The following is a 25,868-nucleotide window of genomic DNA, read 5'->3' as shown; positions in this document are numbered from 1 at the left end:
AATAGAAGCACAAATACAATTAAACCTATCAGGATTACCTCTAAGCCTTTGTTTATGTTGTTTTTAGCCCTGTTTGTAACTATTAATCAGGGTTTTTGTATCTTTTAATTTTACAGCCCATATTTTCTCCCTGAACGTACCAGAATGCTGTTTTCAGTCCATTGCCTAAATTCTGGTACATGAATCCTTCAAGGAAAGCAAGACTGATAGCGCAAAATAGATTCTCATCTCTGAGTCCAGCATTTTTAGATCACTGAATGCAAGACAAGGTGCTGCTTGTTTTCTCACACACAAGGGTACCGATGAACATATTGCTTTATTCCTGCTGGGATAGCATTTGCAGCAGGTTGCATCTCAAATTGATTTCTGCACACCTACTATGTCGACCATAGGCTGCCATCAGCCTGTTATAATGACCTTGGAGCTGTGTGCAGGCCAGGCACTGCTTGGAGGCCAGTGCTTGACTGCATTCTTGCAATTCCATCTGCCAGGTTGAGATACACAGTCTTTGCTCTGTATACTCCCCAGTTACAGACCACCTTTCCCAGAAGCAGTCAGCCCCTATTAACAGTGTCAGACTCTATTAGTTTCCTAGGACAGGACTACGTGCCCAAAAGATACATAGGCTTTAATTTATTCCAGGATTTGTTTGTCAGTTTCATCCCAGAGCATCTGAGAGGCATACTGATTCCTGAAGGGCTTTCCTTTATTTTAGTGTCTCATATTGCTCATAGGGTGAATCCATGGCATTAATATCTATGATGGACAATTAGCACAAAGTATTTCGCTATTGCTTGTGGGATCAAGTTGTTTTGGGCGACGATGAATGGGAATAAGCTTCTGAGACCACACTCTCATAATTACTGTAGGACTTTACTTTTCATTTTGCTTATACTTTGGAAACAAAATTGTATTTCTTCAATTGTTTATCCCAATGTAGACCCAAAATGCAACACATTGTCACCGTTATACTTGAAAAGACACTGATGTGATTATTCAAGTAGAATATGTTTTCAAAACTGCCAAAACTTTGTATAATTTACTATACAGGCATCCTTTTGACAGAAGTTTAACGCTTCAGATTTAAAGAGGTTATTTGTGATGTCTTTACTCCGTTTTCTGTGACACTTCAGTAACAGTGCTTGTTTTAACTTATGAGAACCCCTTGGAGGAACAGCTGCTTAGGAACATTCTTAGCAATGTGCAAAGCTGCTCACAGCAGTCAAAAGACTAATGTTTTAGTACTGCCTAATAACGAATACCCTTTAGAATCAATTCTTCTCTCTGTGTCCCTGTTTGTTCCTCAGGGTTTCTCTAGTAATTGGCACAAGTAACAGTAGTATAAGACTGGAGGAAGGCAATGAACTTTAGGAAAAATGTAAATATTTGCTGTGTGCTGTAGATGCTGTTAGGACTTATCAGTGTTTAAAAACTTTTTTAAAAAAGATAGCAGAACACCTACTATTAAGAGACAATCCTAATTGAGTATACAGTATAATGTAGGTATAAAATAGCAAATAATTGTCTAGGTTGTAGGGTAAAGATAACACATAATGAGAGAGCTATGAAAGTCAAAGCCAACAATATAATTTCGCAGCTAAATTGTACACACAATTTATATCAGTCCATTACGCCTTAAATTTGGGAGCATCATCTGGAGGGCTGTTAACTCAGGGTTGAGTCCAGCAATTATGCTGTCTTATTCTAAGAGCTTTGTTCATCCAGTACAGAACTTGACTTGAGACTACTCCTAACCTCTTATTTTCTGTTATGATCATTGGTTTAATAAATGCATGGTCAGCAGTAAATATTCTCCTGGCTGCTTGGTCATAGGCACCTTGCTTTATTTATTCTTTCCCTCTTAGCTTCCTGTTTTCCTATTTTTGTATCATGGCACAGTTTAAACAATCTACAGTATGAATAGCCTACATAGGTTTTCTTCAACTATGTCTCTCACAAACTGAAATTCACTTTTGCAGTTCTTCAAAGTAAACTAAAACATTTGAAAGAAAAATAGTGTTGAACAAAAAAAAAAACAATTGTATCAGGAATTCTACTTACTAGATATTATTAAAGTGTTTATAGTATTCCTGAGGGAAATTCCGAATGGGATGGATCGGGACAAGAATAACAATTTTCTTCAGGTTAGGCTTGCCAGTGTGTTTTTATTGCTGTAATGTTTCAGCTTGTAGCTTGGTAGCACACAGCCCACAGCTCTTGGTATACTGTCTGCCGGCCTTCTCCAATGTGTCTCTTCACATTCCCACCTGATAAACACAACAAGAGGTATCTAGGCTCATACCCAATTCATAAGCTACTTTACAGTGCCTGAAGATACTAAAAGAATCAACCATTTTACCTCCTGAAATCTAATGGGTCCTCTATCCTAAATACAAAATTAACCAGTGCTACCAAGTGTAATATATCCAGGCAGAGATTTAGAAAGAGACAGGGCTTCACAGATGAAAGGCAGGCCTCCAACAAAAACAATGCTTCAGGCTTGTGATTCTTTTTCCCCTCTTCCTCTGCTACGTTCTGGATCATTGCCTGTACCAGATGGACGTGTTGCTGAGTCTCTCCCATGACTACTAGAATATCCTCTTGTGCTGCCTGAAGCGCTGCTGTCATCTCTTCTCAAGCTTTGCTTCCTTTTCTGACGGCTGTGTATCCTTCATCTCCTGGTGAAGTCCCAGGGCCGGAGCACAGCATTCCTTCTTCCTGTCTCTCTTTCTCTTCGCTCCAGCTCGAACACGTTTCCCTCACAACCAGCAGTTGTAAGCGACTGTGGAAACCACCCCTATTAAAGAGATGTTCTGGGATGCTCTCCTGACACTTTATTCTTCTGTTAGAACAGCGTGCTTTCTTTGCATGTTGCGTGTGCTGAATTTAAATTTTACACCATAATCACCAATTCACTCTTAATTTTGTACATGATGGCATGCCTTCTAAAGTATTTCTGAATTATTGCAGTTTGAATTATTCAGTATCCCATACTTCATGCATTGCTAACTGTCAGTTTTGAAATGAAACATTTTCAAAAAAGCAATTAGGACAACCCCAATGCATTTCCTACTTGGAGGCTCAAGATGACTGGTGTTTGTTCAGTGTGTCTTCTTTTCTTCCCACTGAACTTTTTTTTTAACCAAAAGTAGTCACAGGCTTACACATTAGCCCAGACAGAATTGCGGAGGAGATAAGAATCTTTTTATATGAGAATTTGTATGTTTTTTTCCCCATCTCCACTGCAGTGACAATTGACAAATATTGTGATAAAAAAGACTTTGTTTTGCTCAAACAGACCATTAAATTGTTTTCCCTATCCATCTCTCTTGTACAGTAAGTTTGTGAGACCCAAATTTATTCTGTTCTCTGCCGAGGCCTGAAAAGCCTTTTCATCAATAATGAAATTTCCCTTTGCCTTCCAGAAGAAATCATTTGCTTGCATGTAAGCAATAAAACGATAATATCATACAAACAATATTCCATATATCAAACCTGAATTGTGATGTTTGTGCTGTACATTATAGAGATCCTTTCAGGAATATTTCAGAACTTGTATTGTACTATTTTTGGAGCCATTTCTCTTGGTAAACATCACTAAATTTTGGACTTGGTATGAAGCTTAAAACTGTGTAGTCTGCTATGAAGGGTCAATGTCTTATGATGTATTTAAGAAAAAAAGTCCATTACAATGTGATTTCTCAGCTTTACTGTCAGAAAGAAGAATATAATTGTGTTACAATGCTGAGGGAATCATGTTTTTAAGAAGGAGCAATATATTCCACAACGTTGATCAATACTTGCTTTACAAATCACAGCACTTCAAATACGTGAGCCGTGTTACAATATGAAATGTGTTGTACAGTGTGTGTTTTTCTTGTTAAAAAATGGGAGGTATTGTCCAGGTTCAATATTTACAAATGAAGGATGATGTTCTTCTTCACATTATCTGTATGACAATTCTAGGACCTCAAACTAATTTTTGCTTGGTTTACTTAGAAGCTCTACTCTTGTTGTTTTGCCTTTACCACATAAATCATGAATTGCTGTTCTATTGCAAACAAGGGTTAATGCTCACAAGAGCTCACAATTTTTTTTTTAAATCCTGAGAGAGATCTTACACTGGGTGAATTAAGTGGGGATTACCACTTATGTGTTTTTCAAAATTTGAGTTTCACCCGGAGGGTTTGCTTAGATATCTAATTCAGTATAAATTCTATAATATGTTCTGGAAATCTACTTTGAAATAGAATGTTAGAATATACTAATAAATTGGGCTTATAAAAATGTATTTATAAAAACGTATTTCAGACGTTTTTGTCATAGAAAAAAAATGAATCCTTGCTTTCAGAAAGATGTATTTTAATTATCACCTGCTTCCTTAGCCTTCCACAATTATTACACACAGATTCTCTGATATTTAGGCAGATCCCATTCTTTCAAAGGCCGGTATTTCCAAGTAAAGGCCAAAGACACCCTACTTAGGCTGGTTGCAGGACAGTACTAGAATATTCATGGGTAGGAGTTGTCGTTAAAAATATCTCTTTGGAGCTAATTAGCACATTACCATTAGGCAATGCTCTTCATGCTGGTCTCAGCTGGAATTAAATTTTAATTGGCACTTCTTAATTGGCAGACTGAACTTAGAGTCATATTAACCAGGTTCAGCAGAATCATGCTGTGTGAATGCAATATTCGTGCAGTTGAACCCAGAATCGAATCTCTGGAAAGATTTCTGTTTGAATAAATTATAAAATTTATACGGTTTCTCTGATACAGCATTATTTGCTATGAACATTTCACGTGTGAGATAGTTTGCTCTGGAGTTCACATTTTAGACCTCTGGTTATTATTCGCACTGCATATTTTTGTTTTTTTCTGCTTTCTGCTTGTCTTTTCTTGTCAGACTTTGGCATGCTCCTGGGTATTCCCTAAATAATGCACTTTCTCATCTCTCTGTCTTACTGGGTTTCCACGAGAACATCCACAGAGTAATAACTCAGCTGAATATAGAGCAAAAACAGATCGAGTGCAAGGAAACTGTCATTTTATAAATCAAATTAAATTGAAAAGTCTAATTAGTTAGAATCTAAAGCAAAATATTAAAATTATTTTTTTAAATGTAGTGTTGAGTATGTCATGAAGACTTCTTTTGTAGAATGAAAAGATTCATTATACACATTGCAAGTTTCATATTAAATGGGTAATATGATGGTGTATAATGTATAGCTTTCACTACAGATAAATCCCCAAAGAATGATTTATTTCTAAAAGCACTGTGGCTATATTTTTTTGACTAAAAACCATGATTTACTTTGAAAGGACTTTCCTACAGACCTTTTAAAGGCATTATGTTATAAAATGTTGAAGCAATGATAATTTATAGTACTTTAATTCTGTCAAAATAAAGAAGATGCTATTGAAAACTTTTAAGTCCATTCATACTGTCAAATTTGGTGAAAGGAATAAAGTTTACTGGACACAAATACAGGAATTTATCTAGGATGTCCAAATCGGACAAAATTATTACTAGTGGATAACATAGACTCCAGCTGGTCATTGACACACACTTACTACTGAAATAATAAAAAAAAATGCAATCTTGTTAAGCAAAATTCCTTCATTGAGCTTAAGCGCCTCTAGCATTATTCCAGATCCTATCGCAAAGACAAAATCTGTGACACTAATGGCTTTAAAACATGCGCTATCCAATTCTCCTGACAGCGCTAATGTACCCAGGTGCATCCTGAAAATAATTTAATAGCACCACAAACATTCTGTGGTCATCTGGTATTTCATCAGCAATAATGAGTTACTGAGAATTAATGAGCATGGAGAACTGTTGGAAAATTATATAAATCATGTACTACATATTATTGGGTTTTAGGTTTTACATATTAAAGAATAACTAACAATAGTAATAAAAAAGGGATGCAGTCTGTTTTGAAATATATCTCAAAAATATGTATTTAATTTCAGTTAAAAGAATCAGACCTAATGCTTAAACAAACACAATTCATTCTTTGACATACAGTTGATCAGAACTATGAAATGAGACTGTCAGAGCACCTAACTTCAATTCGAATTTTTACATTGTGAAAAGTGATGCCACCACTGTTTTTACAGTTTCCAGAATATTGTAGTCATATTTTGCCAAAATTAACATTACTGTTTTATAATAAAATAACAGATAAATTACTTGTTCCTTTGTATAGGATACGTTTATTTCATGCTGAAAAGAGAAGAAAGAAAACATGATGTTTCGAAGAAGGATCCACAGCTGAAACGTTGTTTTCTTTCTTCTCTTTTCAGCAAGGAATAAACCTTTACTTGTTCCTCTGGAGTCTACACATGCTGACACAGCTATCCACCTGAACCTATTCTATACTAATACATACAGTGTTCAAAACTATTCAAATTGGAATTTGAGAGGTTTACAGAATGCAAAATAAACACATTTTCTGTCATTATCTGATGAATCAGTCAGAAGGTAATGTACAGTATGTGGCCCATTTTCTAACACTCTTTGCACTGCACATTTTGAAAAGTGGTACAATATGTAGCTATCCTTCTGAAAAATATCTGATCCCCCTAATATTCAAATTTTAGGCAATTAAAATACTAATCTTCTAATATTTAAATATTAGAATATTTCAAGAGGGTAAAAAAATATAGAACTACACTCATACTATCAACAGCAATATTCTATATTACTGTGTATTGTGCATTAAAATACATTTATCTGTATTGCTCACTTTATACTTTACATGTGAGTTTTTAGAAGAATAAAGTAATATGGATTTTAAATGTGGAATACATACAGTATATTTCATCTTTTGATTAATTGATCATTAATGACGGACTTCACTGTTGCATAAGTACTAATTAACCTTGTCAGTGAGTGGGTTGATTGGGCATAGGTGATCAAACCAATACACCCGGCTTGTTGCCAAGTGTTACATCACCTCATGTCGATTCAGGTCCTCTTTGGCAATGAAACAAGGTTTAATTCATTGTGGAGACCACCCTGATGGATGTCAGAGGTGGTGGTGAAGATGTGAAGAACTTTTCATGTGCAACTGATGAATCAATAAGAGGAAGGAGCATGTTTGATTTTGAATTAACTTGCTTTTTATTCTGTTTATTTTAGCTTGTGCCTTAGCTTTGAGTCATTGTAGTCAGATATGTACAGTTATGTCATGTACAAATATTTAGTCAAATAAACATTTTTCTTTTGTTTAATCCCATGAAACTGTCAAACAATACCCTAGATTTAACAAAAGTAACTACTGAAGAACGATCAAATCCCCTCATACTACTGGTAGTATTTAAAGCTCATTGAGACTTTAATTTAACTGAATTTTTCCCCCATAAATATTTATACATTTTCTTTATTATAATTTGGTTGGATTTAATTTTTTGAGTTTCTTTTCTGCAATCTCCTTAGTGAGACTGTTTTCAAATTATGTAACAATCAGATGATGTCAATTGGGTGGCACAGTAGTTGGCTTTGCTACCCTTGCAGAGCTATGCGTGGCCCTGGACTCTGACCTGGGGACATGTATGTATGTGCTCCCCATGTTTGCGTGAGTTTCCTCATGGTGCTCTGGTTTCCTCCCACTGCTCAAAACCATATTAGCAGGTTAATGGGTTTTGGGGAAAATTTGCCCTGGCATGAGTGTGTGTTTGTGTCTGTGTGTGCCCTGCAGTGGACTGGTGTCCCATCCAAGGTGTGTTCTCCCTTGCTCTTGTTGCCTGTCAGGATAGGCTCCTGGCCTCCCATTATCGTGTAATGGATAAATCAGTTGGAAAATGGATGGATGAAGTCGGTAAATATCGCAAAACAGAGGTAACTCTGGCATCACTTTTAGAGGATCTATAGTTTGAAAGATGGACTGGAATCAGCAGTACATGACTTTAACACTAATGTAGAATTCCAGACATGTTTTCAGCAAATGAGCCCTTTTCTATTTCAGATGTTAGTGGCTGCAGGCTAAAAGTAAGAACAGAGGTGGCCAAATCCTTTTAAAAGTCCAGAATATCAATTTTTCTTCCCTTTTAGCGAAAAGGTCAATATCTCAAGATATTCACCAATTTAATGTAAATGACTGCTTACTCACCCTCATGCTGCTCTTCATATTGAAAAGATAATTCTGAAAGTTTGCTATCATTTTAGAAAACTAAAAGGAGGAAGGAAGAGTCTGCAACAATTACTGTATTATACAATTCCAGATCCTGTTTTCTTTTGTCATCAGCTTTTGTAGGTCTCCTAGAATATGTGAATCACAAAAATGAACTGTATATGTAGAAATCCATCTTGTATGTCATGCACAGGTTATTTTTGTGAGCAGAACATAGTACATAACTATAGACTGTATATAATCAATAATTATTTTTTATTAAAGTCATTTATAAAAGCAGACTTGGGTTAATGCAACCACATATTGTATGCTGATGTGTTAGGTCTTACATTATGTAGAATATAATGATTTTTTTTGCTTTCTCCCTTAATTTTCAGATTGTAGCTTTTTTTAAACTTCTTAATTCCACAGCAGTGTGATTACATTTTTGCCCATTTGGTCAGCATTCACATACTGTACTGTATGCGGTAGCTACATACTGTAGCTTTGTAAATTGTATCAAGGTGTATAAGCACTGACGGCAATAAACATGGAAATTGACAAGTGTTTGAATGTAAAATTCAGCAACGGTGAAATAATGTGGTAAATAAATGCAGATCGTCTGAAGAGCCCTTTCTAGTTATAATTTGATTTTAACATCCATTTAATTTTTAGAGAACTGATAAGCATACAGGGAGCCTTCAGAATTGAGCAAGTCAACAATGCAAGTTGCTTTTCTGACAAGCAGAAAGTGGGACATAATTAACTAAGCAAAGCAAACGGTCACAATCTTTTAAAACTCAGACCTGTGTGGATTAAACAGCAGATCCTAGTCATAAGAAACTGCCATGCATGAAGACCATAATTCTCAAACAATTAGCTATTTTGATTTTCTTTGTATACAGTAAATGGATAAAAATGTAATGTATCTTAGCACACAATTAAAAAATAAAAGTGAAAACAGTCCTTGCACAGCAAAGATTGCTTTACATGAATGTACTGTATGGATAAATCTGTATTTCTTCAATCTGCTATTTGAAAAACTTTGAATGACTCCCTTAAGTGCTGGCATTTCCTTTTGTAAGTATGTTATTGCTGTGTAGTTTCCCACTGACTACCCACTGTGCCCTGAAGGATGACATATGCCTAGTTTCTGTATCAGGGAAATGGTAACATAGGAGTTTGGCTTTTCTCTCCACAGAGAAAAGAATAAACAATCCACTCATTGGGTTGATGTTTAGACAACATGGGGCAGCGAATGATTAAACACAGAGCAAGACTCCATAGCGGTGTTTTTTTTCACTTCGTGCGTTGGGGAGAGACAGACGTCATACAGTATTTAATACTTGGGATTTTGTAGTAGCTTCTTTTTTACTTTTTAATACTGTACATCTTGGAAACATCAGAGAGGAACTCACAGTAAATGCTATGCCCTTCAATGAAATCTTTTGACAAGTACCTACTGTTTAATGAGGAAACCAACATTTACAGCATGCTGGAAAATATCGACTAGTCTTGGAAATGAACCATATAAACAAATTTTGCTCTAAAAATACAACTTGATTTCTTTGTTGTAAATTATTTTTACGGCACCACCTTTAGGTTACATTGTTAAATAGGTGACATCGTCTGGTTTTCTTCCTTTTAGGTGAATTATAATGTTGGAACACAAATGACATAAAGATCATTCTGTTTCCTGCTAATTTTTGTTCTTGGAATAGCAGAAATCTGATATAGCTCACCTTCTTTCAGTGCAATTGAAGATTTGTTATAATTAATTGGCTACTTTGCTTTGTAAGGGTGATCTAACTGAAAAGGTAGAGAGTGCTTTATGTTGGGTTATTTCATCAGCTCTGTGTTTTGGGATGATCTGAGCCATGATGGCTTTCTGATCAGGCTTGGTTCCAGGTTATCCCCAGCGGCTGCTCCACTGCACTGTTGAACCATCAGTGTCACACATCTCAGCAAAATTGGTACTGAAGAAAAAAACTACAAAACAAGAATCATCTCCTCACTGAATTCACACTTATCTGAGCTGCTTCAGCTGGTTAGGAGGTGGTCCCTGCAGGACCGGATCAGCACATGTTGGTGGAGTGGTGTGTGTTTGCAGGACCATCTGTTATTTACATGCCCTGTGGCCAAACAGAGGGCTTCAGTCTCCAGTGTCTTGTTTCGGCTCACTATGGCCTTGCAAGCAATGCTGTTAATACAGTAGCAGTGAAATCAAAATAAACACAATGTACACCTTACCTACATTTGTGTTGCTATACAAAGAACCAATTTATCCCCATTTTCTTCCAGGAATGTGCAGGTCAGCAGTGTGGAGCAGTGGTTAAGCTTCTGGGATTGTAGCTGGAAGGTTATGGGTTCAAATCCCAGATGTGAAGCTAAGGTTGTACCTTCTGAACAGGGTGATTCATCTAAATTGCTCCAGTAAAATGCTTGGCTGTATAAATGGCTGCAAATGTAAGTTGCTTTGGATAAAAGTTAATCAAAAAATAATAAGGTAGGAAAATGTGAAATATTATGGAAAGGTTGTGTTGTGAAGAGATATCAGAGGCCAACTCCTAAATGCACCACAAAAAGAACAAATAAAAAAACATGGAGATGATCTAATGGGTTTAATAAGTAGCACAGGTGTTTCATAATTTGCTATTAATTTTATCAATTTAAACTGCAGCATAACAACTCATCCACTGGGATCATCATGCACTGAATAAATGAACAATTTTAACACATACAGTATTCTGTATGTTATATAAAACCTTAACATAAATGTGCTGTAATTTCCTGGATTAGAAGGTTTCATGGTAATATACCCCAGTTTTGAAAGAGAAAATATTGGACAGTTCCCTATAATCAATCTGTTCGAATCAGATGACTGCATAACTAAATTCATTAAACACAATTTATACCTCTTACTGTGCATTAAAATGTTAGAATGGAGCATTTAGCATTCTGTCTTTTATGATTAGATATTGTATTTAACTATGTGAAATGTAATGTTCCAGAGTTATCCGCCATATGTTTTTGCTTCTCCTGCAGTCTGCTTTAGCTTATTTTAGTATATTGCTCCCTTGCCAATATTCCCTAAAACGCTAGGTTCTGTACCAGTCTGAATCATTAAAATGTTACATCTTTCTTTAAAGTTATATTTGATATGATCTCTTGAAACTACTTTGAATACTGCTGAACTGAAAGTAGGATATCTCTTCAATAATTTATTGATCATTTTTAAAGTGAGTACAACTTATTAAATTTTTCTTAGGGATCCTCTGAGTTTATTGTTGCTAGGTTGTGCTCACGAGATATACAAGCTTGTAGTCTTTTTGGAAGTTGTTTTTCATTACCTGCAGAAATTCACAAAGTTTCAGCCGCATAACACAAAAGTCTTGGGCAGTGCTCCTGTCTGTGTGAAGGTGACATGTTTTCCCTCCATGTTTGCAGGGCTGTTATACAAACACTCAGCATTCCACTCAAAGACATGCAGGTACCATATTTAGTGGCAGTCTATTGTGATGTTCCTCATTGGATCATGAAAGGACTTGCATAGCCAGTGGATCACTTGATATGCCTTGTCTTTCCACTGGGCTGATTTATTTGCATGCCTGTCGGCTATGCAGATTCAGGGGAGGAGTTTTAACAAATACTTGAGAGATTGTAGACCGAAGCTTTGGAAACTTTTAAATGTAGAATTATGGGATTAGATTTAAGTCCCAAGTAAATCAGTAATTTGGTTTACTTCTTGTTTTTTTTTTATCAAGGGTTTTCTACTCAGTAATTCAACGGGGGAGAAAAAGGTAAAAGATCTGTTGTAAACTCATGGTTGTCAAATTACTTACCTTTTTTTTAAACCTGTTGCTAAAATCTATATATTTGAGGCAAGACTTTGAGAAGAATTCAATATTTCTTTCTAAATGAAAGTGACAGTGCTGAGGCATTAAATATAATTTTCGGTCATAATTCTTGCAAACCAGTGTTTTAGAAATATAAATCCCTTTAAGCACCCAGTCATTGTATTCTAGAGGAAGGTAATACAAATTGTTTAGACCATTTTATTATTAAATGTATGCATTGCATGTGGTACGGAATCACAAAAACAGCAAAGAAAGATGTACAAAAACAAATCAAAATAATCTGAAGAGAGCAAATGTCTAATTTAATTAATCCAAAAAGTAATTGTGTATTTATAAAGATGTCATATATTGTTCTATATAACTTTATATAAGTACACTTTACAAACCAATTGTATCAGGTGAAGGAATCACTGGCTCAAATGAAATCATGGAGTTTTGTGCTGGTGATTCTTTTGTAATACAGTATATATTTTTTAAATTCTGGGACTGTGCTTTCCATTTAGGTCTTCTAGAAACTTGTGTATTAAATGTCTCACACAGACAAGCATTTCATTTCATTACAGTTGTGTTTTAATTAACTGGTATTAGAAGGCGAATTTAAATGTTTCAAAGCAAATTGTTTTTGACAGGAATGTATTAGCATCTGCAGTTTGTAATTTGCCTTACAACAAATTAAGACAAATAATACCATTTGCAGTATAACAAGTTTTTCACTGGCATTATTATAGGTTAGAAAGATAAAAAGGAGCAAAATATCTAAAGTATTGTTAGTAAAAGAAAATAAATTCATACAAATGATGTGTATTTGTAACAGTTTGTATGTAAATGTGAATCTTAAAATAGCCAGAAATGGAAAACGGAAAGTATTCGTTGCTTTCATCTTGAAACAAACATCTGATCATTTAATGTTGGGACTCAAATCAAGGCCACTATATTTTGCATGTATACCAGACTTCTGGTGAAGGGGAAATACTGAACGGGATCTGTATTTCTTTTCCGTGTCAGGCAGGGGTCACTCTTAGCTGTGCTCTGGTATCCGTTGATACCTTAATTTCGTAATTCCAAAGGAAACTGCCTAAATAACTAAGTTACAGCCTTTAAATCTTGGACTTACTGTAAGTGAAAATATTCATGATCATTCACATTAACACCATTACTGAAGGGTTTAGAAAAAACCCTCTTAATGGTATTACAGAGTATTGTACCTCTCTGTGTTAATAAGGGGGTATCAACTATTGCATAAATCCCACACATGCCAATATTTCAATGTCTTTTCTTTTTCAAAGGATTCTTTACAAACCTGGACTGTTACATTAACCATAAAGTGCTAACTGGATGTGGTTGTTAGAAATAAGAACATAGTAAGTCTGCTTTCTATCCCACTGCTTTGTTTGAAATGTATGAAAGGCCAAAGCTGCCTGACAGCCAATTAAGAGCAATTCCTAGTAGTATTTTATGCTTGCTAATATACACAAGGGAACTGGTAGCATTTAAAACGCAAATCCATCTGCAGTGAATGTCATCTTATCAATAAACCTCACTATTGATTATGTTTTGCACTTTGTTTAATCCCACCATCTTGAAAAGAGGGTTTCAGAGCAGATGATGGCTTCAGTTGAAACATTTAATTAAAAAAAAAAAAGATAAAATGGCTAGTGTTTACTATAGACTGCAGACAGGCACCTTAGTCCCTGGCAAATTGAAATACCAGGGACTGCACATATGTGCACTTCAAAAGAGTTCTGAAATGTTGTTGTTCAAGGAAGAAAGGAAAATCTGTAATTAATGGCACCTTCTAAAAAATCAGAATCCTGGTTAGACGCAGGTGTACAAAAAATCATTTTTGAAAAAAATCTGTGAAGCAGAATTCTAAACAAACTCCAGGGACATATATTAGCATTTCACATGACAGACAAAAATATTCTGAATGAATGCACTCACGTGTGCATGTTTTACCACAAGTACCGTATATCTGTAATATGCATTTAATTTGCAAAGTCTAGTTTTGCAGAATAATCTGAAAATGTCTAGATACAGCATATATTAAATTATCTGCAGGTTATGGTAAAGCCATGAGAACAACAAGGTGATTATAAATATATTTCAAATCAGAGTTTCTAAATGGGTAACATTTGGCTAGAGGAGGCTAGTCATGAAAAATACTTTCATTTACATCTTACAGTATACAAATTGTGTAGAAACAATAAAAAGGCCACAAATGGTAGGACATAATATATATAGTATTACTATAAAAGTGCTAGAACATACTAGTAAAACCACATTCAGAGTGGTTTTCAATTTTGCTCTCCAATTTACGAGAAAGATGCTGTATATCGCTGCTCTGGAATCAGTCCGAAGGAGAGAAACCAGATAAATTCCTGGGCTTAACGGAATGTCCTTTTTTCTTGAACAAAGAAGACTACAAGGTGACCCGTTACAAATACTTAAAATATTTCCTGGAATATTTCCTCTTTTACCAGCTGCACAACTGTAGCACAAGAACAGTAAACAAGCTTTATTTTATGGGTTTATGATGCCTTCACTACAGATGTTTGTTCAGTAAATAGTCATTGCAGGTTACGTCAGAGATTTAGCAGTGCTTCTACAATATTGACTGCCCAAGTGTCCGTACTAACACAAGTCAGGCTTTCAAACATAATTGAATGCAAGACAGAAGAGAATAAGAAAAGTTATGAATGGGGAATAAAAGACATTTTGTTTGGGAACTATTAGCTACAGCAAGTGATACAATGATCTCTTCCAACCACTTTCTAAAAAAAAATTGTCAACCATGACCCATGGCTGGAGTATCTTGTTCTAGATACCCACAACGGATTATGAAAAAAATCCCTCTCGATTCTCAGTTCAAACTGCATTTCCCTGTTGTCTCCATTTGTACCCTCTGGTCTGCTTCACTGTTGATGGGGAAGGAGTGCATTGGGCGGATTCTCTCTGTGCTTTTGAGTATTTTGACAACTTCAACCCCTCATACCCCTTTGTAAACTAAAACATTTTCTTTTCATGACCAAAAATATTAAGTTATTTAACCCATTAGGTAGGACATTCCTTAAAGTCCAGGAAAGCATCTGGTTTCTGTTTTCTGGATTGATTTGTGAGCAGCAATATTATTTTTGGAGCATAATAATCAAATTTGTACACAGCATTCTAAGTCCATTCTAAGTATGCGTGTTTACTAGTGCATAGTCCAGTTTTAACAAAACATCCCTTGATTTAGCTATTTTCACTTAATTCTGTCTGCATTCTAATATTTTAGAATCTGATATGTGGTGAGCGTTCTGGTGCACTATGGCTGCCGTTGTATCATCCAGGTGGGGCTGCACATTTGTGGTGGTGGAGGGGAGTCCCCATTACCTGTAAAGCACTTTGAGAGGAGTGTCCAGAAAAGCACTATATAAGCGTAAGCAATTATTATTATTTTTCGTTTTGATTGCTTCCCCACGTCATTTAGAAAAATGCCAACATTAACCCAAAGGTCGTTTTCAGCTTTTCAATGCTTATTGTTGCGTGTCTTATCTACAGTATAATGTATGCATTTGCTGGTGGGAAGGTCGAATGAACTATGGTTTTATATATACACATGCCAAATGCCTACAGTATGTAGAATGTTGCTGACTCGTAATGACTGGGTCCAGGGTTCAATTTCAAGCAAGAGTGCCTGCGTGGAATTTACATTTTCTCCTCATAATCATGCATTTTTGCCAGAAGCACCTTTTTCCAGCCACCATCCAAAGACACACTGGCTAGGTCTCTAAATTCCCCCTTGTATGAATGTGCATGTGTCCTGTGAAGGCTTGGCATCCCATCAAGCCTTGTGGCTGCCTTGTATTCTGCCTTGTGGCCTAAGGCTGCCAGCTAAGGCTATGGCTCAGTTAGATCTGAAACCTTCAACGTTATGTCCTGCAATCCTAAACCCATTTCTTCACTCCTGAATGGGTGTTTTTTCATTGCTATAACTTCTGACAGCACTGAAACTTAGCTGGACCACATTCTAACCTCTTTCAAATGGACTGGCTGCCCTCTGTCTGTTTCAGACTAAACTCTTAAGTAAAACCAGCTTGATCTTTCTAAGAACAATCTCCTCTGAAAACAGGGCTTTCCTTCTTGCTTTGTCCTTGCTAGATTCTACGCCTAATACAATATGTACTGTACATACAGTATAGAACAAAAACAATGTGATTGGGTTTTATACAGTAATTTGGCTATGCATGTTTTTGGTTAGACAAATCTAACTTAGGAGCACATGTCACTAGCTGACATTTTCGTGTCTGAAAGTTAAGCTTTATTAAACATTCTTTAAAACTCTAAAACCAGTCCAGGGAAGAACAATGAGATACATTGTGGGACTTGTGCTACACCGACAGGCTGAAAGAGCTGACCTGACATTGACAAAATCACCTCAGTGGACGTCTTCTTAATGACTGGTGAAACACTAACTAGATGACACAAGTTACAAATATATGTGAAAGTGCAGTTCTGTACCCAAAGGGTTGAGGGAGTATGGAACAAACTGCTTAGACAGGTGTTTAAAGGCAATACCTTGGCTTCCCTCAAGAAATGACTGTATGAGATCCTTGGATCAGTAACCTACTAACTGCAAGTGAGACAGATGAAGTCAATGGCCTCTTCTCTGTTGTACCCTTTCTTACAGTATGTTCCTATATACTGTAGCTCAGCAAAACAGGTTCCCCTTAATAGGCATTCTTGAAAGCTAGTATTTTTTTTCTGGCAGCTAACACTAAGCAAGCCTTGTGTCTTTAAAGTGTGACATATAAGAACATATTATATATATACTACACTGATAAAAAGAAGTCTCAGGGTTTTCACAGAGATTATTTTCACATTCCTCAGGGAGATCATTAGGCATATGTGTGTAGTGTGGATGTAGTCCAGCAGAGAAATTTCCTAGCAGAACATGGAAGCTTTTATTCCAAACTTATATTTCCTAAAAAATAAAAGCAAAAAAAACCTCATAGAAGATATGTCGGGCAATTGTCTTCTGCACTGCATTTTTATAATCAAAAGCTAAATTACAGCCTTTTAATGAGTTTTACTTATTTTTATTTAATTTAATTTTATACCCACCAGGATTACGTTAGATTGCCAAGTCACTGTTTTACTGACTAGTATCATGATTCCTTGTCATCTCCACCTTGTTGTTGAGAACAAATCATGTTTGTTTTTCAGTAATTATTCAGTAAATTAACAACACAAAACAACATTTGAATGTTAGGGGGAATGTGGCAAAAATATTTCCCATTAATTCTGCTGAATGGGCACCCTGCTCTATAACTGGGAATAATAAATGACTAAGATGGAAATACTCCCAGCATAAGTCTTTTTTTAACTGTCCACTAGATGTGACAGGAGGCTGTGGCCTGACCTGAGATGACCCACAGGTGATGGGGAAAGTACAGTACGTACTTCTGAATGTACCTTGCTTGTTATTCTTTCTGAGAGCTACACTGGGATAGGTCATTGACCCTTGCCAGATATCATACGATTCATCACAAGGTACCTAGAACTATATATGCCTTAAAAACCTTTCTGTGGCTTTAACTGAACCAGACATAATAGCCTTTCATGACATCATATATACAGCATACTGTATATGAAGAATAATGCATTCCCTCTAATATGATTACTGTCCCTTAAAGTATTTATTTTTATGAAGCACGGATGTAAAAGTGCAGGCTTCTTAATTTTTCTCCTTGTAGGTTATTTTTTCATAAGTTCCATAATTATTGTCAAGCCAAATAGGATTCTGTTACTGTGCTCTACCGATGTTGCTATAGGCACAAGCCTAGCCATTAAGGTGAGGAAGAAATGATGCAAATCCAGAGACTTCCTTTGCTTCAGGACATTGTATCATGAATGCAGAAGGTGCTAAGCAGCATTAACCACGGACAAATAAATAAAATTAAAACCTTCAGGATGGAGGAAACCTCTGGAGGGGTCACATGTATACATTCTTGCCTTAAAAGCGTAGTGTGAAAGATTGAAGTTCTGTTTTGTTTTATTCTCAGCTGCACACATACTTTCATTTTGATAGGGATTGGACTATTTGTATTTCCCTAACATACTGGCAATAAAAGAAATGAAGGCTGATTGTTTTAAATTTAGATCTATGCATACAAAAAAGAAAATGTAAAGAAACTTAAGTATGAAAGGGAAGTATTTCTAAGCCTGAACTTGAAATCGTAATACAATTACTACACAACAGCAATAAGAACAATAACAAAAATGGCAAATAGTTATATTGTTATATCTTTAAGAAATAGTTTTTCATTGTCAGTCTTTGCTGTGAATTTCTGATGGTCTGAGGGGCAACTGTCCTTTTGTCATGAGACAACCCAAATGAGTTGCCTTAATAATCCAAAGTTATGATAAAACCACTTCAGCTGGTTCACGCCAGAGACTTTAATCAATATAAAACCCTTTCTAGTTCTGTAATTTGCATTAGCTAATGAACGATTTGAACACAGGAAAATCATATTACAATGCTCAAATGTTTAATGGAAGATTTAGGATGACCTAGAACAGGTCAATTCTAAATTAATAAATAATGTGAACAGATGAAACTTCAGAACCATATGGGACAATATAGTCTCATAAGGCAGGACAGGGAGAATGTAAAGTATAGGTTAACATATTAGCAAATCCTTCTTTGTATTTTTGCACTAAGCACTGCATGCAAAAACCTGTCTTCTCTTCAGTCCTCTGATAGCAGGCCATAGATTCAAGGAATCTTCATTACAGTATTAATACCCTGATTAGCTGACATACTTTGGCTGTTTATTTAGTTTAATAAATTTTCAAATACCTCAGGAGGCTTCAAGTTAATTAGGGTGCTGCTTCTAATTCTGGTGCCTGTTAAGCCAATTAAACACCATGGCAAAACTCATGGAATGTGAATGAAATCAGAGAGCCATTGATCCTCCCAGCTGCCCATCTTACTCACAAACACCTCTTTTTCTGGCTATGAGTGAACTTCAATACTGCAGTCACTGAAGATAGTCATGACAAATGATCCAAAAGATCTTATTCTGATGGTCATGCAGGATTGCTGTAGATTGCATTTGCAGTTTTTTTTGCAAAGGCCAAGAGGTAGCCTAGTTTTTTGCCATGGTATATATAATTTATAGTACTTAGGAGCAAGACAGATTTCTTCAAGATAGGAGCCCTGGGAAAATAACCTTGCAAACCTGACAGATTGAAAGAAGAATCAAACAAAAAAATTCTCAGGAAAAAGAGCTCAATTTTAATACAAATGGGAAGACATGGAGGTGAGCTGTGAAAACGAGTTCAGCAAGGAAAATTAATCAAAAAGGAATGGAATCTAGCAATGTAAACTGGTATTTGGAAAGATATTTGATTTGTGAAGCTATCACAGAAGTGATACTTGTTTTAGTACTGGTTGAAACCAAACTTTGGAAATCTGAAAAGCACAAAAAGCTTAGTGCATTTGAATGCTGATAAAATTCCGATCATAGTTTCTTATTGGATTTATTTCAGAAGATAAACCCCGGTGATGCAAGAATAGGCTTTATTGATATCTTGTATGTAACCTGGTTGGATTGAGGAATGACTGCCTGGACATGAAGTCAGCACCCACTTTTGGTGACCCAATAAGTTGCTGCATTGGCAATACAGGTGGCGATAACTAGCACAAAGAATGCTGGGAAATGGTATATTAGAGACTAGCTATTAATTATATCAAAGAAAAATCTTTTATGGCATCAGAATCCTGCATGGGCATCAGAAGAGGAACTTCTGCTTCATCTGACTACCTTGCTTGATTGCAGAATGTTTGTTTTGTTCATTGAACAAATAAAACTGGAAATGGACAGCTTGTTTTTACAAGCAAAGGTTTATTCCATGCTGAACAGAGAAGAAAAAAAACGCAACATTTCGGCAGTGGAGCCTTGTGGAAACGTTTCTTTTCAGCCTGGAATAAACTTTTACTTGTTCCTTTGCAGCCTACGAATGCTGACACAGCTACCTACTGGAACTACTTGTTTTTACAATTACTTATTCCCTGTTTCTTTATTTTAACATTTACTATTAAAAAAAGCCAGAACATATTTATTTCATTATCTGGATATCTCATCTATAGAGATATGGCAGTTAATTTAACCTTTTTGGTGCCAAGCAAACTTGTCTTTGTTAGTACCACTATGTAGCTGGAGAAAGGATAAGCCAATTATCTGTTAAGAAGACAGCTGCAAAATCAGCTGAACACGGTATACTTTGTAATGGGCTTAGAAATTAAATTTGGGGAACAATGCCATCACCCAATACTACTTTTCAATGTACTGTGGTTCTCAAAATGATGAAACCCAAGTAAGAATACATAAAAAAAGAGCGAGGTAGTTGTGTTCATGTGTCTGTGCTGTGTGGGTGGCAGGCAACGTGCTTGTGCTGAACAAATGAATTTCTTAGCTTTCCAACATACAGTATCCAGCATCTGTGGTTGTTTAGCTGGAATAATTTTGTTTGCACACATTTTTGACTGTTGGCCCGACACTTCACACACACAGGTTAAGTGTTCCATGTTTGAGAGGTAACACATTGCCAGACCCTTGTAATACTTTTCAAATTAGCATCTGGGGCCACCAGAATGTTTATTTGAAGGCAAAGAACTGTTAAATAATACATTTAAAGAAATAGAATCCATGTTATAATAGACAAAGGTATACCAAATTTCATGTTTCATTGTTGCATAGTCATTGCAAGATCATGCAAATTTAGGATTTCACTAGTCTCTGTTGCAATTAAAAATGCAATTAAAAGTATAACCACGTTCGCTTCATATACAGCCATTATTATTTTTCTGTGTAAATGTCATTTTGCAGATCCATATTAGACCATTTAAAGACCTGTGTTGATTCTTAAAATGAGAAATACAATACCTTAACTCCTTGACAGGGTGTACACATATTTTGACTGTTACTATATGTATTTATTCGGCCAATAATATATTTTTACATCTGCCACTCTAGATCAGATCATTGTTCTGTAAAAATTATCAGGTCTTTGTAAAATAGATTTTTTTTCATAGTAACACTTTTGCATGCTACCAGCAGGTGGGGTGCCTTCCCCAGGTTATAGCTGCAGCATTAGCAGGGAGAAGATAGACAACATACAGTACAGTAAGTTTGTTAGTAGCTTGGTAACTAAATCATGAAACAGATTTTATACTGAAGTAATAAAATCAGAATTACAGACATTACAGGCTCTGCCTTGGGGCTGGTAGAAATCACTGTAAGGCCCAGGTGCAGTATGTTTCAATCACCAGTACTGTTCCACAAGTCCACTGCAGTACTGAAAGTTACAAAGCAGTTATGGGAATAGTTTCAGTGCTACTTACAGTAGGATGTTTTTTTATGGGTGTGGTTTCCCTAAAAAAGAAACATTAGCATTAATGACTGAGCCACGAAACAGCTGTTTCAGGAGCTTCAATTTCTTTCACAGTATTTGAGACCTAAAGACACTTGCTCATTCATGTTTGTTCTTCTCTCTGTGTGGTGACTTCCCATTGATTCAATCTCTGTTCTTATTTACACTTATTTCTGCCGAAATGAAACTCGGCACAGGGTGAAAGAAATCCAAATTATTCTGGGCTTGTTTTGAATTGTTTTTATTTGACTTGAGCCGTCTGGTTCACCGGTCCTCACGGTTGTCTAGAGTTCCTATTCTTGGGAGAACATTTTTCAAATTAGGTCCTGACAAAATAATATTGTACACAAACACTTCTTTCATTAACCAGAACATTAATTTCGGCAAGGGGCAGTGATTGATTTATTACTATTATTTTTCCCATTTTGTAGTGTTAGTTTTCTTAGCTCTGTTTACACTTGTTGGCTCAATAAATCATAATTTAGCATTTAAAAGCAAGGCAGCAAAATGTATTCATTTATTTTCAAAACTCATTGCATTTACCTACATTACAAAGGATCACAGTTAACGAATAAACAAATATATGCAAAAGTCAGGAGTATTCATCAAATGCAGAAGAAGATATTTTTTCAGTAGTCAGGCTTCCCATTCAGGCATTCGGCTTTGGAATTGTTTGTTACCGGTTGCGTGAGGTATGAGTCAACAAGGGGAAAATGGATTAAATCAGGGGAAAATGGCTAAAAGAAGTGTCAAATGTTTCAGATTAATAAAAAACCTCCATCTTAGATGGGCAAGGAAGAGACTCATTTTGCAATCAGTGGTGTCCATTAGAGAAACTGAATGTCTTTCATTTCCCCATTGTACATTGTGCAGCTTTATCACTCTGCCATTACAATCCTACAGATGCTCTGGGAGGAAATTTACTGGCTTCATCTGAGCACAATGTGCTATTTCATTAAGCTAATATATTCAACATGAACCATAAAAAATGCTTCAGACACAGACCTGATTCAGTGCAGTGGAATAGAGACTTCCTGACCTGGATCTGCACTTTTCTGGCTTGAGATGTATTATTCAGGAAACCACATATGTCTTCATTTATGAGTTTATATATAGTATAGTGAATATAGGCTGTCATTTTATTCATATGCAGTCACTATATGATTGCTATAGGTTGCAGGCTGGGAGGCATTTTGGTGTGAGATGATTATTAACGTGCTGGCGGAAAAGAGATGGTCCTCAGTCATTAATCCTTAGGTCACCTGGTACTATACATTGACTTGGCACCTTAAGTTGTACCTTAGGCTCAGAGCCACTAAGAATTCCAAGCATGTCTGCTTACGGCTTGTTTTGCTTTCTGGTGAATACCACAGACTGGCTATACTTTCACAAATCCATGAGCCCTGTCAGCAAAGTTACTCTCTGAGAAACTGCTCTTGCCCACATCAGTCTTTTAAAAGTGTGAATTTAGATCTGTACGAGTGCAACAAATTCTTATGTGAAGAATAAAACCCACAGGAGCAGAAGACAAATATATACTAACCTGTATGACAAATCAATCCCAGAACCTTGTCCCTGGAGGAGCAAAAAAATAATAAGATGATGGAACTCGATGTGTTTCTGTGTTAATACAAAAAAAAAATGTTAAATTAATAGAGTGCTCTGGGCCAAATCTGTAATTGTGAGGAATTTGGTTTTGGGAAGAGTTCCTAAATATGACTTTTTTTTTTTGCAATAGATAGCCATATATTTTACCTAATTTTATCAGTCTGATAAATCACATCGCTTGACTGGTGATGTACTGTATACCTCCAAGGGTTTATTATTCAACTGCTCTCTTTACGTTTTACATTTAATGGCATGACTGCTCTAGAAACTTTATTTACTCCAAGTTGGCCTTTTTTTCCAGTCTCATGCCCTATTGAATGAAAATGTCCAAAACGAGCAGCAGTTCATGGCTGCGGACTAAAGAAAACCCTAATAAGGATTGCCTTACACCATAAGTGACAACTTAATCACATCACTGTCAATAAACAAATACCCGATACTTCATTTTATTAGTCAGGATAAAAATACTGAAGAGCTCACAATCCTGCTTATTACCTCTCTTCTTTTTTTCTGTGGCATCTTGAAGTTCACTGCATCCTATTTTGTGGTTTTAGGAATAGCAATTTAGCATGATCAGTTACAAATGTGAAACATGCCCCAAAATTGAATAATGTGCTACAGTCTGGACCACAATTATGTTACATTGCATTTTTTATTTCTTTTCCCAGAGTTGGTTTGTTTAGAAAACAGGTTTGTTAATGACTTGATATAATGACTTTCTAACTGTTCGCTTCACATTTCCATGGCAGCTTGGAATTGTTTTGATTGACAGTTACTAATTGAATTATTGCTCGATTTGTGGCCCTGGGCATAAAAGCCCACTCATTAAGCAAACAGAACGGCAGTTCTGTGTATCTCTGTCCATCTGTCTCAGCCGGTGTAGGGGAGGGAGTCTGAGTTGTTGTGCAAGCCCAAGGTGCAGAGAGATGCACAACAGCAAAGGGAAATGGACCTCTAAATGGATTTTGCTGCAATAAGTACTTCTTTGATCATATGGAACAAAGTGATTTGAACGGTTTGTGTTCTTGTCTGCCTGTTCTAAATGCGTGTGCAAGTGCCTAAACCTGTCAGTATCTGGAACAAATCATTCCAAATGGCTTTAAACTCTCTTGGATGTGCTCTGCCTTGTGTTAGTGTGTGCTGGGACAGACATGTATCATACTACAAGCACTGTGTGGATAAAATGTCATAAAATGCCCCTGTCAAGACAGTGATGTGAAGCCATCCCCACAATGTACATTCCTTTTTTAAAAAATGAAATGGTATTTTCTCTGTAGCTTTAAAAGTGCCCAAAATATTGGTTTGAGGATCATTTTCACCCAACGTGAAGTTTCATGTTACGAATTTATGGATTAAAAAGGAAAAATAACATTAAAGGGTGAAACGGTGTCTCTGAGATAATAACGGGAAATGTTTTGACAAAGAAGGTGTAATGGCTGATGTATTACAGTAAATAAATATTTCACTGACATGGAAACCGACAGCATGCCTCAGGCTGAGCAAAGTTCTGTTGTAAACAGTATGAGCATAGAAGAGACAAGTGTTACAGGTATTAGAAGCACTTAAAACATACAAATCTCTAGGGCCAAATGGTATTGTACTAATTATACTTCAAGAGACAAGATCTGTTAGTCATAGGCCATTAACAATTCTTGCAGCAGTCATTCAAGACAGGGATAATACTTCATGTGGAACAATCTGCGATATCTGTTACATTTAAGGAAACAAACAATAATTCAGAATCATGAATTTACACAAAAGATAATAAATAAAAAAAGGTAAAGTAGGTGATCATCTGTATGCCAATAGGATTCTATGGGATAATTAACGTGTTTAGATAGAAAGACTTCTAGCTAAGAAGGTAGGTCTTTCCTAATTAACATTTTACAAATCTTTGAACAGGCGAGAGTAGGAATGGATAAAAAACAGTGCATAGTACAGAATAAGGTATATTTTGATTTTTGGAAGGCTTTAGATGAATTACCCTAAAGTGATTAATTCTTAACAAAGTGGGTATTCAATGTACTACCATGTACTTGAATTAAGAAATGAATAATGGAAAACAGAGTACAGATAAAGGATGAAGGCTCAAATTGGGAAACGGGGGTGATACATTTAATGGAGTGCTACAGGGTTCAGTAATAGTGGCATAGATATTCCTGCTTTTTAAGCTATGTTGTGTTGTCTGGTACAGTATCACCTCATTAGAATATTGAGTACAATTTTGGTCACCATGTTACAAAGGATATTGCTACTCTGGAGTCGCTCCAGACCAGATACTTTCCCAGATGTAAATGAATGTCCTACAATGATAGGCTGAAATAACTGAATCCTTTTAGTTCATTTTTACTTAGAACTTAATCCTTCTGGTCTTGAAGTGAGAAGGTCACACGAGGACCTGATTTACATATTCAACATCCTCAATGACATTGACAAAGTCATCTTAAAGAAGTTTTTCAGAAACTAACATTTTATCCCTTTTCCAGGTGTTCTTCATTTTGCATTCCTCTCATTGGTCCCTTGCAGCAAATTCTTGTCCCTTTCCCCCTAAATGTTTCTGCTGCTTTTGTCCTTTTCCACAGACCAGTTGTTTCATCAGCCAAGTAAGTAGCCCAAGTGTGCGTTTCAAATTCAAAAACACCTCTTCTCTGATCCTGAAATATAAATTTAAGAGTTGAGACAAATGATCTAAAGAGCGAAGGAATGGAACAAAACAGTTTCTATATAGTGTCTGCTGTCAGTTTTATAAACCTCTATACCTCTATCTTTCTATTTCTATTAAGTAAACAGAAGAGGATAAACGTCTTACACCGCAGTATTGGCTCTGTACACAAACCCAGATGCCTTTTAGAAGAAGGGAAAACAG

The 25,868-nt window shown here is 36.0% G+C and overlaps 1 long non-coding RNA gene across 1 annotated transcript in view; it reads left to right on the top strand.

Annotated features, from left to right (window-relative positions):
* The first annotated feature begins 11,764 nt into the window (after positions 1 to 11,764).
* LOC107079758 (uncharacterized) overlaps positions 11,765 to 25,868 on the top strand; it is a 140,833-nt gene continuing 126,729 nt past the window's right edge. Inside the window, exon 1 of the long non-coding RNA XR_001480668.2 lies at positions 11,765 to 11,920. This is a non-coding gene — a long non-coding RNA (uncharacterized lncRNA). The remainder of the gene's footprint in view (positions 11,921 to 25,868) is intronic.

The sequence above is a fragment of the Lepisosteus oculatus genome, chromosome 22 (genome assembly GCF_040954835.1).
Source record: "Lepisosteus oculatus isolate fLepOcu1 chromosome 22, fLepOcu1.hap2, whole genome shotgun sequence".
NCBI classification, from domain to species: Eukaryota; Metazoa; Chordata; class Actinopteri; order Semionotiformes; family Lepisosteidae; genus Lepisosteus; species Lepisosteus oculatus.
Note: the sequence above shows the minus strand (reverse complement) of the source record. Positions and strands in the feature narration are given on the sequence as shown.